Source organism: Condylostylus longicornis, unplaced genomic scaffold, assembly GCF_029603195.1.
Source record: "Condylostylus longicornis isolate FDR11 unplaced genomic scaffold, ASM2960319v2 ptg000854l, whole genome shotgun sequence".
NCBI lineage: Eukaryota > Metazoa > Arthropoda > Insecta > Diptera > Dolichopodidae > Condylostylus > Condylostylus longicornis.
This window is the reverse complement of record NW_026578796.1, coordinates 2,295-17,565: the sequence shown is the minus strand read 5'-3', so window position 1 is coordinate 17,565 and position 15,271 is coordinate 2,295. Positions and strand designations below refer to the sequence as shown.

The 15,271-nt window shown below is 48.5% G+C and overlaps 1 pseudogene; it reads right to left on the bottom strand.

Annotated features, from left to right (window-relative positions):
• Window positions 1–6,519: 6,519 nt before the first annotated feature.
• Window positions 6,520–12,928, bottom strand: LOC129618383 (mucin-2-like; annotated as a pseudogene).
• Between the last annotated feature and the right edge of the window lie 2,343 nt (window positions 12,929–15,271).

Here is a 15,271-nt window from a genome sequence, read left to right as displayed (position 1 = left end):
GCTGCATCTAATTTTTGCCGCAATTGAGGAAGGGGCTGATTTCATTAAGACCTCAACAGGAAAAGTTCCAATTAACGCGACCATTGAAGCTGCTACTCTCATGCTCAATTGCATCAAGAGTTTTAATCAGACCTCGAACCGTATCATTGGATTCAAGCCAGCGGGTGGCGTTCGGACTGTTGAACAAACCAGGGAATTTTTACAACTTGCCGAGAGCATTTGTGGGGCTGGTTGGGTTTCAGAGAGGACATTCAGATTCGGTGCTAGCTCGCTATTAAAGGTTCTCAGAGGGGCTCTCTCGGGTCAATCTGTATCTGCTTCTGGATATTAAAACCTTATTTTTTTGGTGTACTTCAATATTAACACAATTTTCCCTGTTTTGTGAGACTTCTGATCCTAACTGTTTGCCTTACGACGTTATGAATTGTCTAATGCAACACTTACAATTCAATGGGAGGTGTTGATGATCTATTTGACCTTTTTGAAGAACCCGTGCCGGCTCAAAACCTAAAAAAGGCGACACAAGACGCCAAAAAAAAGAAAGTTGGAAAGCGTCAATCGTCCAGTAGAATCGAGTTCGAGACATCTCCATGGGAAGCCCAAGCATCTTCCTCCCAAGAGATCCAAAGAGGTAATCACGAGTTGTTTAGTGGACCTGCAAATCTAAATGGATTCGTTTCTCCCGTTTCTCCGTTCCTTGATTGCGTGAAAGTACAAACCTCCTCTTCAGTCGATCCCTTTTCGTTTTTTGACAATGGATGTCCCAATTCTGATGCCGCTCTGGCTGATCAACCCCCTTTCGATTCGTCTTCTGAAATCCCGTTTTCCGACCCCTTCGACTTTCCTGTCAGCTCATCAGCGACACTCCAACATTCAGACGTTTCAATTTTGGCCCAAGACGGCGCTGCTTTGCCTTCAGTTCAGTTAGACGGAATTTTTGATGCAGAGTTCGTGGTGTCCCATTCGGTCTTAGATCAAGATGTAGCAACCGTTGCTCAAGAAGGGGTGGAGAGAGAATATGACGATGAGGGAACAAAGTCGGCAGATAAACTGAAAGTTGGCACTTCTCAGCCGTTGAAAGCAGAAGCTGTGTCTGGAAATTTAGAACCAGAAAAAAGCAATTCTGACTGAAGTTGATCTGAATGTTCCAGAAGAAACGATCTTTGCTGAATTGGAAGAAGCGATGGGTCTTGTCCCAAATGTTAACATCTTCGAACGGGAGCGTATTGACATTAAGGCTGAATGTGGCAAAAATCTGGATAACGCGATAGGATTTGATGAGCACCCGAATGGAAGACAATCTGATGGAGAGGCTGTGAAAAAAGATAGAGAAGAAGGGCTGGAACAAAATGGATACAGGGCCCATGAGGAGTGGAACACCATGATTCAAGAGTTTAAAGGATTGAATGAGACTCGTCGTGAAGAACATCCAATCGGTTTTGAGAAATACAGCGTTCCAATAGAATGTGATGAAACAAATCCAGTGTCTATGATTGATGTGACGGGGGATTCTCTAATAGTCATTGAAGATAAACAGATTCATGGGATTGAAGATAAACAAATTGATGGGATTGAAGACAAACTGATCGATGGGATGGAAGATAAACAGATTGATGGAATTGAAGATAAACAAATTGATGGGATTGAAGATAAACGAATTGATGGGATTGAAGATGAACAGATTCATGGAATCGAAGATAAGCAGATTCATGGGATAGAAGATAAACTGATTGATGGGATGGAAGATAAACAGATTGATGAAATTGAAGATAAACAAATTGATGGGATTGAAGATAAACAAATTGATGGGATTGAAGACAAACTGATCGATGGGATGGAAGATAAACAGATTGATGGAATTGAAGATAAACAAATTGATGAAATTGAAGATAAACAAATTGATTGGATTGAAGATAAACGAATTGATGGGATGGAAGATGAACAGATTCATGGAATCGAAGATAAGCAGATTCATGGGATAGAAGATAAACTGATCGATGGGATGGAAGATAAACAGATTGATGGGATCGAGGATAGACAGGTTGATGGGATAGAAGATGGACAGACTCATGAGATTGAAGATAAACAGATTCATGGAATCGAAGATAAACAAATTGATGGGATTGAAGGTAAACAGATTGATGGATGGAAGATAAACAGATTCATGGGATGGAAGATAAACTGATTGATGGGATGGAAGATAAACAGATTGATGAAATTGAAGATAAACAAATTGATGGGATTGAAGATAAACAAATTGATGGGATTGAAGACAAACTGATCGATGGGATGGAAGATAAACAGATTGATGGGATTGAAGATAAACGAATTGATGGGATGGAAGATGAACAGATTCATGGAATCGAAGATAAGCAGATTCATGGGATAGGAGATAAACTGATCGATGGGATGGAAGATAAACGAATTGATGGGATTGAAGATAAACAGATTCATGGGATGGAAGATAAACAGATTCATGGGATAGAAGATAAACAGACTCATGGGATGGAAGATAAACAGATTGATGAAATTGAAGAAGTGAATAAGAACGAAGAAATTACCTCATACGAAACCATCTTAGCGAGATGGGAGGAGAGATTGCCAAACGAAGAAAGATTACAAAGTGAAGAGAGAGTAGCGAACGAAAGGGAATTGACAAGTGAAACGAAAAGTGAAGCGAAGGCAGCAAATGACATCAATTCTCTCATAAACGTCCACACCCTTCAAACGGAATGTGTAGAAGAAGCATTCCCATCACTATCCCCCCCTTCATCGAAGGGCTTCTCTTCAATCAGCAATCTCCCTGTTTCAGATCCAGTTGTCTCGATTGGTTCTCCGAATAATGTTTCTTCTGGAATTCCAGCGGAACCTCCATCCCTTGAATCAACAAGTTCCACCAAACTGCCTTCTTCTTATTCAATATTTCTCGAATTTCTTAAGCAATCAGAATGTTCTCCGATCGTTGAATCAATGAAACAGTAAGCGTTCAGTTCGATTGCCTTGAATTGGTAACTGGTCGTTGAAGTTCCAGCCAGTATTTTGGTAACTGTTCGTTGAAATTCCAGCCAGTGATATTATAAATACAAGACTTTCTTGCTCTTGCTTCCATTCAGGTTTATTACCGAACTTCGTATCGCCACGACTCCTTCTATTCGTTCAGTCCCTGCAAGCACTATAACATTTATCCCGACAAATATTCCTGCCACTGCCATTACAAGAGACGCAGTTGCACATCGTCTTCATACCTTCATTGAATGCACTGTAGAAAGACTTGCTGCTGTGGTATGGACAAAGATCTGATTTAACGTTTTGCCGCAATTCCTGACAAGATCAGATTGACGCTTTTCTACAACTCTTTAAGTTGTTCTTCTTCTGCTTCAGGTTTCTACTGTTCCGCTCAACGTGCTGGAAATTCTTCCTCCCGGCAAGCATCGTGATGATTTTGAAGATCGGAGTTTCGGAAGAGATTCTTCGAGTCGCGCTTTGTGAAAATGTTGAAAGATTTCTGACATCGAAGTTGTTTCCTATTCTTTCAAGTTGCGTTCTGCAAGAAGCTTCTGATGACGAACGACTTCTTCGAAAACTGAATTGGATGGAGGCATGGATCGATCCACATCAACTCGATGTGGACGAGAAGCTTGATGTGTTTCTGTCATCATCGCATCATCGCGCTCAATTTGATCAGTTTCTCATTTCGAGGGAAGAACCGAAAACACCACCAGGAAACGGGTCCCGAGAAGATTCCCCATCGTCTGCACAAAAAGGCCATCCAATCATCACTTGGATCGATCTTGTTCAGTCTCAGGTGAACAGTCTTGCTACTGCTAAGGTAATCACGTAAGCGCATGGTGTTCAGACAGAAGCATTATGATCTCTTCCAGTCTCCGAGGGCAAAATTGACTCTTCTTTTGAATCTTTGTCGGATCACGTCTGAACTTGCAGCTGAACTCCACAGAGCCAGAATCGGCGTGGCGTCAAAAACTGATGCTGAGGCTTCAGTTATTGTGGCAGCTGATGATCTTCTCCCGGTATTAATTTGGATTCTCATTCGAGCCAAACCACAACATCTTCTGCAATCTCTTGAATATGTTTCAGTATTTCGTCTTCCATCTTTGTTGATGTCAGAAGATCTTTACTTTTTCACAATGGTTGCATCAGCAGGGGAGTTTCTCAAACGTTTAAAAGCATTTACAGATCTAAAAATTCAGGAGAACGAAACTCGAGAAGCGTGAGACTAAACCTTGTGCTCTATTAGGATCCTAATCGTGTTTGTTCTTTGCAGCATTCTCAAATCTTGTCCGCCTGGATCCATTCCCGAATGGATTGGCCAGGTGCCTCCACGGAACCGTCGTCCTTCCCAAGACGCACAGCCATTCATCACTCCATCGCGTTTTTTCATCATCTCACCTACCCTCTGCATCTGAAGTATCTGACGCCTTCTTCAATGTGGAGCTCTATAGAAGATTTCTCGTACTTCTTCGAGAACCCTCCTGCTCTCCCATCGTTACGCATTTGCGCAGGTGAGTTCAAGTGATGCATTCGTTTGAATAAAGTTGTTCTAGTTTCGTAGATGCCGCCTTGGACGCTCGAGGGCAATTCGATGGAGCGAGCATTCGACCAGAAAAAGTTCATTCTGTAGTATCCATTGCGGTTCGAATGCTTGGAAGACTCGTAAGTTAAATTCCCCTTGGCGCGAGTTCAACCCTGGTTCCTTCTTCGTTTTCAGAAGTCTGTGTTTAGCTGGGAGTCCCTTGTCACAGAGAGTGAGGATCCTCAACGACACGACAGCATCACAGAAGAGCGATTTGGGAAGCATTTCGCATTGATCGTTATTATCACAGAATGTGTTGAACGCTTCATTTTTGGGAAAATATCGCAAGTTGTGTTCGCTGCACTCCTTTCAAATCCAAGACTATCATCGACCGAAGAGGGTCGGAAATTCAAACTTCCGTCTCGTCGAGTTATTGGAAAACTGTTTGCTCCGTTCTTCTCCCCCGTTTCATCGCCTGAACCTTCCCGACATCGATTTCCTTCTCCGGCTGGTCATGAGGAGCCCTCTAGTCTCGGTGTCCTTCGAAAATCGTCGAGCGGGACTGAATTTCTGGGATCACCACTTAGTTGCGCTATCAATAAACTGAAGGTTGATTTCTCAAACTTTTCGTCATCAAGTGATATTTATGAGCGGAGTGATTCTCAATCTAAAATTCGGAAGGCCGCTGATCTTGTCCGCAAGCGACTGAGTCGTTTAGATACAATGATGGTAAGTCATCGGGGATGTTGCACTTTGTAGCGGACGGAGCTGAAATTAATGGACTCGGTTGCAAGTAATCGATAAACCAAAATGTCAGAATAATCGATAAACCAATAATCGATAAATCAATCATGTGATAATCATATCCCACCTCAGAGTCCACTTGAGAAGCTCCAGTGCATTGTAATGCTTTGCCACCTCGCGAGTGGTTTAGCAAGTGACGATGATTCTTTACTGGATGAAAGATCCAGCACGAATACCAAGAGAACTGTGATGATCACTGAGCTCGCTATCTTGCTATTGAGAGCCAACCCTCCCCATCTAGAATCACATCTGGACTTCATTCTCAAATACCGCCATCCCCACACTCCTTGCAAGCGACTCTTCTACCTATTTGCTCGTTGTGAAGGTCGCGGTGAGCTTCCTGCAACAAACCTCCTCTTCAAGTCTTGTACGTGTTGCTTCTCTGTTTTCAGGCAGCTGCGGTTACTACAGTCGCTTCTCAATCCGATATGTCTTCAAGTTTCGAAGATCTCAAGCGCCAACTGCGGACGATCATTTCTGCTGAAATTCCTCCAATTCCAGTTCGCGATGTTCCTTCGCGTTACGAGCATGAAATCTGAGTGTGGGAGTGCTCTCGTGCTCATGCTACGAAGTACGGGTTTCAGTGCTTGCGATTTCTCGTCTGCATCAGAGAGTTTCGGTTTTCTGTGTATTTGTACCGAGTCGTGAAAAATGGTGTGCTTCCTAGTGCAGTGTGTGAAACAACGCTAGGACAGTGTGTTCAATCAACTTACCAACCCCAATGAAATAAATGAGGAAGGGCTATATTCTAGTCCGGGGATTATAGTCTGGAGTTGATATAAACATTATGTTGAACAATTGATCTTACTGGGATTGAATGGAGTCAATCCCAGGAAACAAGTTAAGGAAGTTTTGGCTTCCTAAAGAACTTCGGGTCGAAGATCCTTCTGACTTACTTGTGCCACACAGAATGATCAACTTTAAAAAACGCTTAATATTTTTGATGAAAACGTCTTCATTGATCAAATGAACAACGCGTAATATTTTCAATAAACGTTCAATGTTTCAATGAGTTGCAAGTCATTGCAAAGTCAAAATCTACTGACAAAAAAGTAGAAACTGCAAGAAGTTAAAAAAATCAACTTCTCATTAATACATGCGTAATTCACAGTAAAATACATTCTTTACACAAACGCATCAATACATCGCTACACTCGAAAATATATTCCTTTCGGAAATTTGAATTACAAAAGAAATTGGTGAAAAGGGATCTCACGCGTTGTCTCTGAAGTTAATCTCCACATCAACATTGACTTCGACTTTAATTTCACATTCTGGGCAAGGGGTAGGAGTTGTTGTCGTAGTTGGTGTTGTCGTTGTTGCTGTGGTCGCGCTTGTCGTCGTCGCGGTGGTGCTTGTCGTTGTTGTTGTGCTTGCGCTTGTCGTCGTCGCGGTGGTGCTTGTTGTTGTGCTTGCGCTTGTAGTCGTCGCGGTGGTGCTTGTTGTTGTGCTTGCGCTTGTAGTCGTCGCGGTGGTGCTTGTTGTTGTGCTTGCGCTTGTAGTCGTCGCGGTGGTGCTTGTCGTTGTTGTTGTGCTTGCGCTTGTCGTCGTCGCGGTGGTGGTTGTCGTTGGTGCTGTTGTGGTCGTCGCGGTTGTGGTTGTGGTCGCGGTGGTGGTTGTCGTTGGTGCTGTTGTGGTCGTCGCGGTTGTGGTTGTGGTCGCGGTGGTGGTTGTCGTTGGTGCTGTTGTGGTTGTAGTCGCGGTGGTGGTTGTCGTTGGTGCTGTTGTGGTTGTAGTCGCGGTGGTGGTTGTCGTTGATGCTGTTGTGGTTGTAGTCGCGGTGGTGGTTGTCGTTGATGCTGTTGTGGTTGTCGTCGCGGTGGTGGTGGTCGTTAATGTTGTGGTTGTGGTCGCGGTGGGTGGTGGTCGTTGGTGCTGTTGTGGTTGTCGTCGCGGTGGTGGTGGTCGTTAATGTTGTGGTTGTGGTCGCGGTGGTGGTGGTCGTTGGTGCTGTGGTTGTAGTCGTCGCGGTGGTGCTTGTTGTTGTGCTTGCGCTTGTAGTCGTCGCGGTGGTGCTTGTTGTTGTGCTTGCGCTTGTAGTCGTCGCGGTGGTGCTTGTCGTTGTTGTTGTGCTTGCGCTTGTAGTCGTCGCGGTGGTGGTTGTCGTTGGTGCTGTTGTGGTCGTCGCGGTTGTGGTTGTGGTCGCGGTGGTGGTTGTCGTTGGTGCTGTTGTGGTCGTCGCGGTTGTGGTTGTGGTCGCGGTGGTGGTTGTCGTTGGTGCTGTTGTGGTTGTAGTCGCGGTGGTGGTTGTCGTTGATGCTGTTGTGGTTGTGGTCGCGGTGGTTGTGGTCGTTGATGCTGTTGTGGTTGTCGTCGCGGTGGTGGTGGTCGTTAATGTTGTGGTTGTGGTCGCGGTGGTGGTGGTCGTTGGTGCTGTTGTGGTTGTCGTCGCGGTGGTGGTGGTCGTTAATGTTGTGGTTGTGGTCGCGGTGGTGGTGGTCGTTGGTGCTGTGGTTGTAGTCGTCGCGGTGGTGCTTGTTGTTGTGCTTGCGCTTGTAGTCGTCGCGGTGGTGCTTGTCGTTGTTGTTGTGCTTGCGCTTGTAGTCGTCGCGGTGGTGCTTGTCGTTGTTGTTGTGCTTGCGCTTGTAGTCGTCGCGGTGGTGGTTGTCGTTGGTGCTGTTGTGGTCGTCGCGGTTGTGGTTGTGGTCGCGGTGGTGGTTGTCGTTGGTGCTGTTGTGGTCGTCGCGGTTGTGGTTGTGGTCGCGGTGGTGGTTGTCGTTGGTGCTGTTGTGGTCGTCGCGGTTGTGGTTGTGGTCGCGGTGGTGGTTGTCGTTGGTGCTGTTGTGGTTGTAGTCGCGGTGGTGGTTGTCGTTGGTGCTGTTGTGGTCGTCGCGGTTGTGGTTGTGGTCGCGGTGGTGGTTGTCGTTGGTGCTGTTGTGGTTGTCGTCGCGGTGGTTGTGGTCGTTGATGCTGTTGTGGTTGTCGTCGCGGTGGTGGTGGTCGTTAATGTTGTGGTTGTGGTCGCGGTGGTGGTGGTCGTTGGTGCTGTTGTGGTTGTCGTCGCGGTGGTGGTGGTCGTTAATGTTGTGGTTGTGGTCGCGGTGGTGGTGGTCGTTGGTGCTGTGGTTGTAGTCGTCGCGGTGGTGCTTGTTGTTGTGCTTGCGCTTGTAGTCGTCGCGGTGGTGCTTGTTGTTGTGCTTGCGCTTGTAGTCGTCGCGGTGGTGCTTGTCGTTGTTGTTGTGCTTGCGCTTGTAGTCGTCGCGGTGGTGGTTGTGGTCGTCGCGGTTGTGGTCGTCGCGGTTGTGGTCGTCGCGGTTGTGGTCGTCGCGGTTGTGGTTGTGGTCGCGGTTGTGGTCGCGGTGGTGGTTGTCGTTGGTGCTGTTGTGGTTGTAGTCGCGGTGGTGGTTGTCGTTGGTGCTGTTGTGGTTGTAGTCGCGGTGGTGGTTGTCGTTGATGCTGTTGTGGTTGTCGTCGCGGTGGTGGTGGTCGTTAATGTTGTGGTTGTGGTCGCGGTGGTGGTGGTCGTTGGTGCTGTTGTGATTGTCGTCGCGGTGGTGGTGGTCGTTAATGTTGTGGTTGTGGTCGCGGTGGTGGTGGTCGTTGGTGCTGTGGTTGTAGTCGGGGTGGTGGTTGTCGTCGCGGTGGTGGTTGTCGTCGCGGTGGTGGTTGTCGTTGATGCTGTTGTGGTTGTGGTCGCGGTGGTGGTGGTCGTTAATGTTGTGGTTGTGGTCGCGGTGGTGGTCGTTGGTGCTGTTGTGGTTGTAGTCGCGGGGGTGGTTGTCGTTGCGGTGGTGGTTGTCGTTGGTGCTGTTGTGGTTGTGGTTGATGCTGTTGTGGTCGCGGTGGTGGTTGTCGTTGGTGCTTTCGTGGTTGACGTTAATGTTGTGGTTGTGGTCGCGGTGGTGGTCGTTGGTGCTGTTGTGGTTGTAGTCGCGGTGGTGGTTGTCGTCGCGGTGGTGGTTGTCGTTGATGCTGTTGTGGTTGTGGTCGCGGTGGTGGTGGTCGTTGATGCTGTTGTGGTTGTCGTCGCGGTGGTGGTGGTCGTTGGTGCTGTTGTGGTTGTGGTCGCGGTGGTGGTGGTCGTTAATGCTGTTGTGGTTGTCGTTGCGGTGGTGGGCGTCGATGCTGGTTGTGGTGGTCGTCGCGGTGGTGGTTGTCGTCGCGGTGGTGGTTGTCGTTAATGTTGTGGTTGTGGTCGCGGTGGTTGTTGTTGGTGCTGTTGTAGTTGTAGTCGCGGGGGGTGGTTGTCGTCGCGGGGGTGGTTGTCGTTAATGCTGTTGTGGTTGTGGTCGCGGTGGTCGTTAATGTTGTGGTTGTGGTCGCGGTGGTTGTTGTTGGTGCTGTTGTAGTTGTAGTCGCGGGGGTGGTTGTCGTCGCGGTGGTGGTTGTCGTTGATGCTGTTGTGGTTGTGGTCGCGGTGGTGGTTGTCGTTGGTGCTTTCGTGGTTGTGGTCGCGGTGGTGGTTGTCGTTGGTGCTTTCGTGGTTGTGGTCGCGGTGGTGGTGGGTCGTTGGTGCTTTCGTGGTTGTGGTTGTCGTTGGTGCTGTTGTAGTTGTCGTCGCGGTGGTGGTTGTCGTTGATGCTGTTGTAGTTGTCGTCGCGGTGGTCGTTGATGCTGTTGTAGTTGTCGTCGCGGTGGTGGTTGTCGTTGGTGCTTTCGTGGTTGTCGTTGGTGCTTTCGTGGTTGTGGTCGCGGTGGTGGTTGTCGTTGGTGCTGTGGTTGTAGTCGCGGTGGTGGTTGTGGTCGCGGTGGTGGTTGTCGTTGATGCTGTTGTGGTTGTGGTCGCGGTGGTGGTTGTCGTTGATGCTGTTGTGGTTGTGGTCGCGGTGGTGGTGGTCGTTAATGTTGTGGTTGTGGTCGCGGTGGTGGTCGCGGGGGTGGTCCGTTGGTGCTGTTGTGGTTGTCGTTGGTGCTGTTGTGGTTGTGGTCGCGGTGGTGGTTGTCGTTGGTGCTTTCGTGGTTGTGGTCGCGGTGGTGGTTGTCGTTAATGTTGTGGTTGTGGTCGCGGTGGTGGTCGTTGGTGCTGTTGTGGTTGTAGTCGCGGTGGTGGTTGTCGTCGCGGTGGGTGGTTGTCGTTGATGCTGTTGTGGTTGTGGTCGCGGTGGTGGTTGTGGTCGCGGTGGTTGTGGTCGTTGGTGCTTTCGTGGTTGTCGTCGCGGTGGGTGGTGGTCGTTGGTGCTTTCGTGGTTGTCGTCGCGGGTGGTGGTTGTCGTCGCGGTGGTGGTTGTAGTCGCTGTTGTGGTTGTGGTCGCGGTGGTGGTTGTCGTTGATGCTGTGTGGGTTGTGGTCGCGGTGGTGGTTGTGGTCGCGGTGGTTGTGGTCGTTGGTGCTTTCGTGGTTGTCGTCGCGGTGGTGGTGGTCGTTGGTGCTTTCGTGGTTGTCGTCGCGGTGGTGGTGGGTCGTTAATGTTGTAGTTGTAGTCGCGGGGGTGGTTGTCGTCGCGGTGGTGGTTGTAGTCGCGGTGGTGGTTGTCGTTGATGCTGTTGTGGTTGTCGTTGCGGTGGTGGACGTCGATGATGCTGTTGTGGTTGTCGTTGCGGTGGTGGACGTTGATGCTGTTGTGGTTGTCGTTGCGGTGGTGGTTGTCGTTGATGCTGTTGTGGTTGTCGTTGATGCTGTTGTGGTTGTCGTTGATGCTGTTGTGGTTGTCGTTGATGTTGTGGTTGTCGTCGCGGTGGTGGTGGTCGTTAATGTTGTGGTTGTGGTCGCGGTGGTGGTGGTCGTTAATGTTGTGGTTGTGGTCGCGGTGGTTGTTGTTGATGCTGTTGTGGTTGTGGTCGCGGTGGTGGTGGTCGTTGATGCTGTTGTGGTTGTCGTCGCGGTGGTCGTTAATGTTGTGGTTGTCGTCGCGGTGGTGGTTGTCGTCGCGGTGGTGGTGGTCGTTAATGTTGTGGTTGTCGTCGCGGTGGTGGTTGTCGTTGATGCTGTTGTGGTCGCGGTGGTGGTTGTCGTTGATGCTGTTGTGGTGGTCGTTGCGGTGGTGGACGTCGATGCTGTTGTGGTGGTCGTCGCGGTGGTGGTTGTCGTCGCGGTGGTGGTCGTCGTTAATGTTGTGGTTGTGGTCGCGGTGGTTGTTGTTGGTGCTGTTGTAGTTGTAGTCGCGGGGGTGGTTGTCGTTGGTGCTGTTGTAGTTGTAGTCGCGGGGGTGGTTGTCGTTAATGCTGTTGTGGTTGTGGTCGCGGTGGTCGTTAATGTTGTGGTTGTGGTCGCGGTGGTTGTTGTTGGTGCTGTTGTAGTTGTAGTCGCGGGGGTGGTTGTCGTCGCGGTGGTGGTTGTCGTTGATGCTGTTGTGGTTGTGGTCGCGGTGGTGGTTGTCGTTGGTGCTTTCGTGGTTGTGGTCGCGGTGGTGGTTGTCGTTGGTGCTTTCGTGGTTGTGGTCGCGGTGGTGGTTGTCGTTGGTGCTTTCGTGGTTGTGGTTGTCGTTGATGCTGTTGTAGTTGTCGTCGTGGTTGTGGTTGTCGTTGATGCTGTTGTAGTTGTCGTCGCGGTGGTGGTTGTCGTTGATGCTGTTGTAGTTGTCGTCGCGGTGGTGGTTGTCGTTGGTGCTTTCGTGGTTGTGGTCGCGGTGGTGGTTGTCGTTGGTGCTTTCGTGGTTGTGGTCGCGGTGGTGGTTGTCGTTGGTGCTTTCGTGGTTGTCGTTGGTGCTTTCGTGGTTGTGGTCGCGGTGGTGGTGGTCGTTGGTGCTGTGGTTGTAGTCGCGGTGGTGGTTGTGGTCGCGGTGCTGGTTGTCGTTGATGCTTTTGTGGTTGTCGTTGATGGAGTTGTGGTCGGTGTGGTGGTACTCATTGTTCTGGTTGTGGTTGTGATGGATGTAGTGGTGGGTGTTGTGGTGGTTGTAGATGTTGTTGTGGTGAGGCAAATGTCTGGAGAAGGCCAACTTCAACGAGAGCCCCACAAATTGGTCGTAAAACCCTCCAAACCCGAAATCCAAATGTTGAATGATACCAACAACATTCATTTCGTCAAGATAACTCTTGTACAGTAAATCCATGCCTTTCACAGGGTCGAGATAATCTGGATTTCCTGTTTCCTTCGCAAGTTTCTTGAATTCGGGCACGGGCAAATTCCTTTCTTGCACTTGTATCCTTGAGGGGCAAGAAGGAAAACTGGAATAACCTTCTTCTGTTTAATAACAGCCCCCAATTGTTTGAGTGAGGGATACTCCATATTTCCACACTGATTGTTCTCTGAAGTTGCCACTATAGAAGGATCGAGTTCCAAGGGGTTTGGTGAAACTGGAACGGGGAACATTCCTAGAGCATTAGAGGCGTCCACAGCACTGTCTGGAGTGTGGGCCATTGAGTCAGTAACAAGTACTGCAACTTTCACATACGGTAACCCTGATGGACTTGTAGCTGTTTCTCTCCAACCGAACCTCTCTGTTTGAATTGCTCGCATCAAGGCCTCCAATTGAGCTTCAGGGAAGTCAAAACCACCCCCAGTTGTGAGACCCGAAACATCTTTCGCCAGCTTTTCTCTGGAATCAGTAAAGGTGGTTGAGATAGAAAGGCAATAATCCGCGCGATAAGGAGCACGATATCCCAGTGGGGGGATTGGCTTGTCGACGAATGTTGCGAGTCCAAAACGACTTTCGATGTGTTTTTCTTGAAGCCAATCCGCAACACCAAGAATTTGTGATTTGATTGTCGCCATGTGATCAAACTGGCTGGCACTCGCATCAACGAGATTCGCCACATCGGGAGCAAATTCGCATTCCTCTGGACCTTGAGGAGTGGCCGAATTGTTGTATCCTCGAGGAAAGTAGATCTCAGACACCACTGAGTCGATCAAAACGATAAAAACGGCGAACGGCACGATGAACTGCATCGGCAGAATTTGAACAAGAAAACTGAAAGAAGGTGCCGCTGATAGAAGGCGTTCAACAAAAAGTGATTGAGCGATTGAAGTGATGAGTCTCAAGGAGTAAACGGAGATACGTTAAGAAGCATGCGTGTCTCAACGAAGGACATGCAGGGCTCTGAGAAAACGGACCTGAAAAAGAGAAATAAGGAGAAATGGATTCCGACAGGCTTCGTCTAAAAAAGGAAATTGTCCAACAACTTCACGTCGTGTGACCCCCTTGTCCCAAAATCATCAAGATCACTTCTGAGAGTTCGTTAAATAGACAAACAATGGATTCAAGAACCGAAGACCATCCCACTCAATCACTCTTCCCACCGGTCTATAATTTTCCTTCCCAACATTCCCAAACACAACAGCATCACAGGACTTCATTATTCATTACTCCTCAGTCCCAAAATTCCCCAAATCCTTCGACCAATTCTTCCTCGACGCTTCCATGGATTCCCTCAAATACATCAACATCAACATCTCGAGGAATTTCCGTCACTTTGAAGAGTCTCACAAACTCGCCACAAGGGGATGATGCGGATTCTGACTATCCGTATCAACTTCTTCTGACTTTGGAAATGTTTCGTTGAAACGTTCAATCTTCACATTCGGGGGAGGAACTGAAACAAAGATCACTTTTCCGCATAAGAATGAAGAGAACGTCAGGTGTGTGTGTTGGTCACGTTCTCTCTCCATTTCCACTTCTGCGATGAAGTTTCTCCCCTGCTGGGATCAACTGACAGTGGTCTCAACGCTTCTAGCTTTCTGAAAATGGTTCTTCCAATGCTTTTAGGTTCCAATTGGTCGGAATGTTGAACGGCAAAGTTGTGGGTGAAGCTCAAGTTGCTCTACGTCCGTTAATCTCTTCTGGTATTGCTAGCCATCCACAAGTCATGGAGGTGGGTCATTCACTCTCCACAGTAGAAGAAGATGCTAAACAGCTTGAAAAGTTGAAGCAGCCAAGAGCTGCGACACTCAATGGTGGCGAAATGGGTTCTGTCTGATGACAGTCTATCTGATGACAGTCTATCTGATGACAGTCTAATTGATGACAGTCTAGTTGATGACAGTCTAGTTGATGACAGTCTAGTTGATGACAGTCTAGTTGATGACAGTCTAGTTGATGACAGTCTAGTTGATGACAGTCTAGTTGATGACAGTCTAGTTGATGACAGTCTAGTTGATGACAGTCTAGTTGATGACAGTCTAGTTGATGACAGTCTAACCTCTTTCTAAACTCTTGTGTTTCTCTCAGCTACAACCCTCTTTACGAACGCTTGAAGTGGTGATCGGAATTGTCTCAACTGATGTTCCACAAATTGCTATTGAAACATCACGCTGTACCACACCCCAACCTCAACCCCCTCCATTTACGGGAACACCTGCTCGCATGACTTCCTGGAGTTTCAAGCCTTCAACATCATCAGGATCCTCGTCTCTCGAATCCATTCCGCGTGCTTCCTCGCCTGATGTATGGATTCCTGGAAATGGTCGATACTCGACGCCAGTTGGGATTTCCGTTCGTTCGCCAAGCCCCTTATTGACGTCCCTGAACGACTCGCTGCGCCAGCACTCTTTTCCAGAACGTCCGAGGTCGACTTTTGCGCCGTTGGAATCGTTCCAGCCCGTTACGCCTCGTGGTTTTACCGACGACGTTACACCGGATGCGCTTCGCGAGCAACTCTTGTCCTTTGATCCCAGCGCGGATACTAAGCAGTTTGTCTGCACTCCTGATGTCGTTCCGGTTCCTCTGACACAATCCATTGTCCATCAACAAATGTATACCACTCAGCCGCAAGACCTCCAGCTGACCATCAGGATGGCGGAGGGGCTTACTGGGTCTGATGAAGATGTGAGCTGCTGGACGCGCATGAATAAGAGTCAGTCCCAATCGGGAAAATGAACCGTGTTCCATTTTCAGTTCTGACTCAATGCATTCTTTAATTTCATTGAATGTTGTCTGCTGATGCTTAGGAGTATTTCTGTGAAGTCTATCGAGGACGCACAAGCGCTTTCTTGGGAAAAACTTCGACTGCTTCCGTTTCACTCGAAAGTCCTTCGGGTGAACGTCAATGTTCTTGGAATTCGACATTCCAGTTTCCAATGGAGGAATCGGATCCTGCTCTCAGGTGATGCTCATAATTT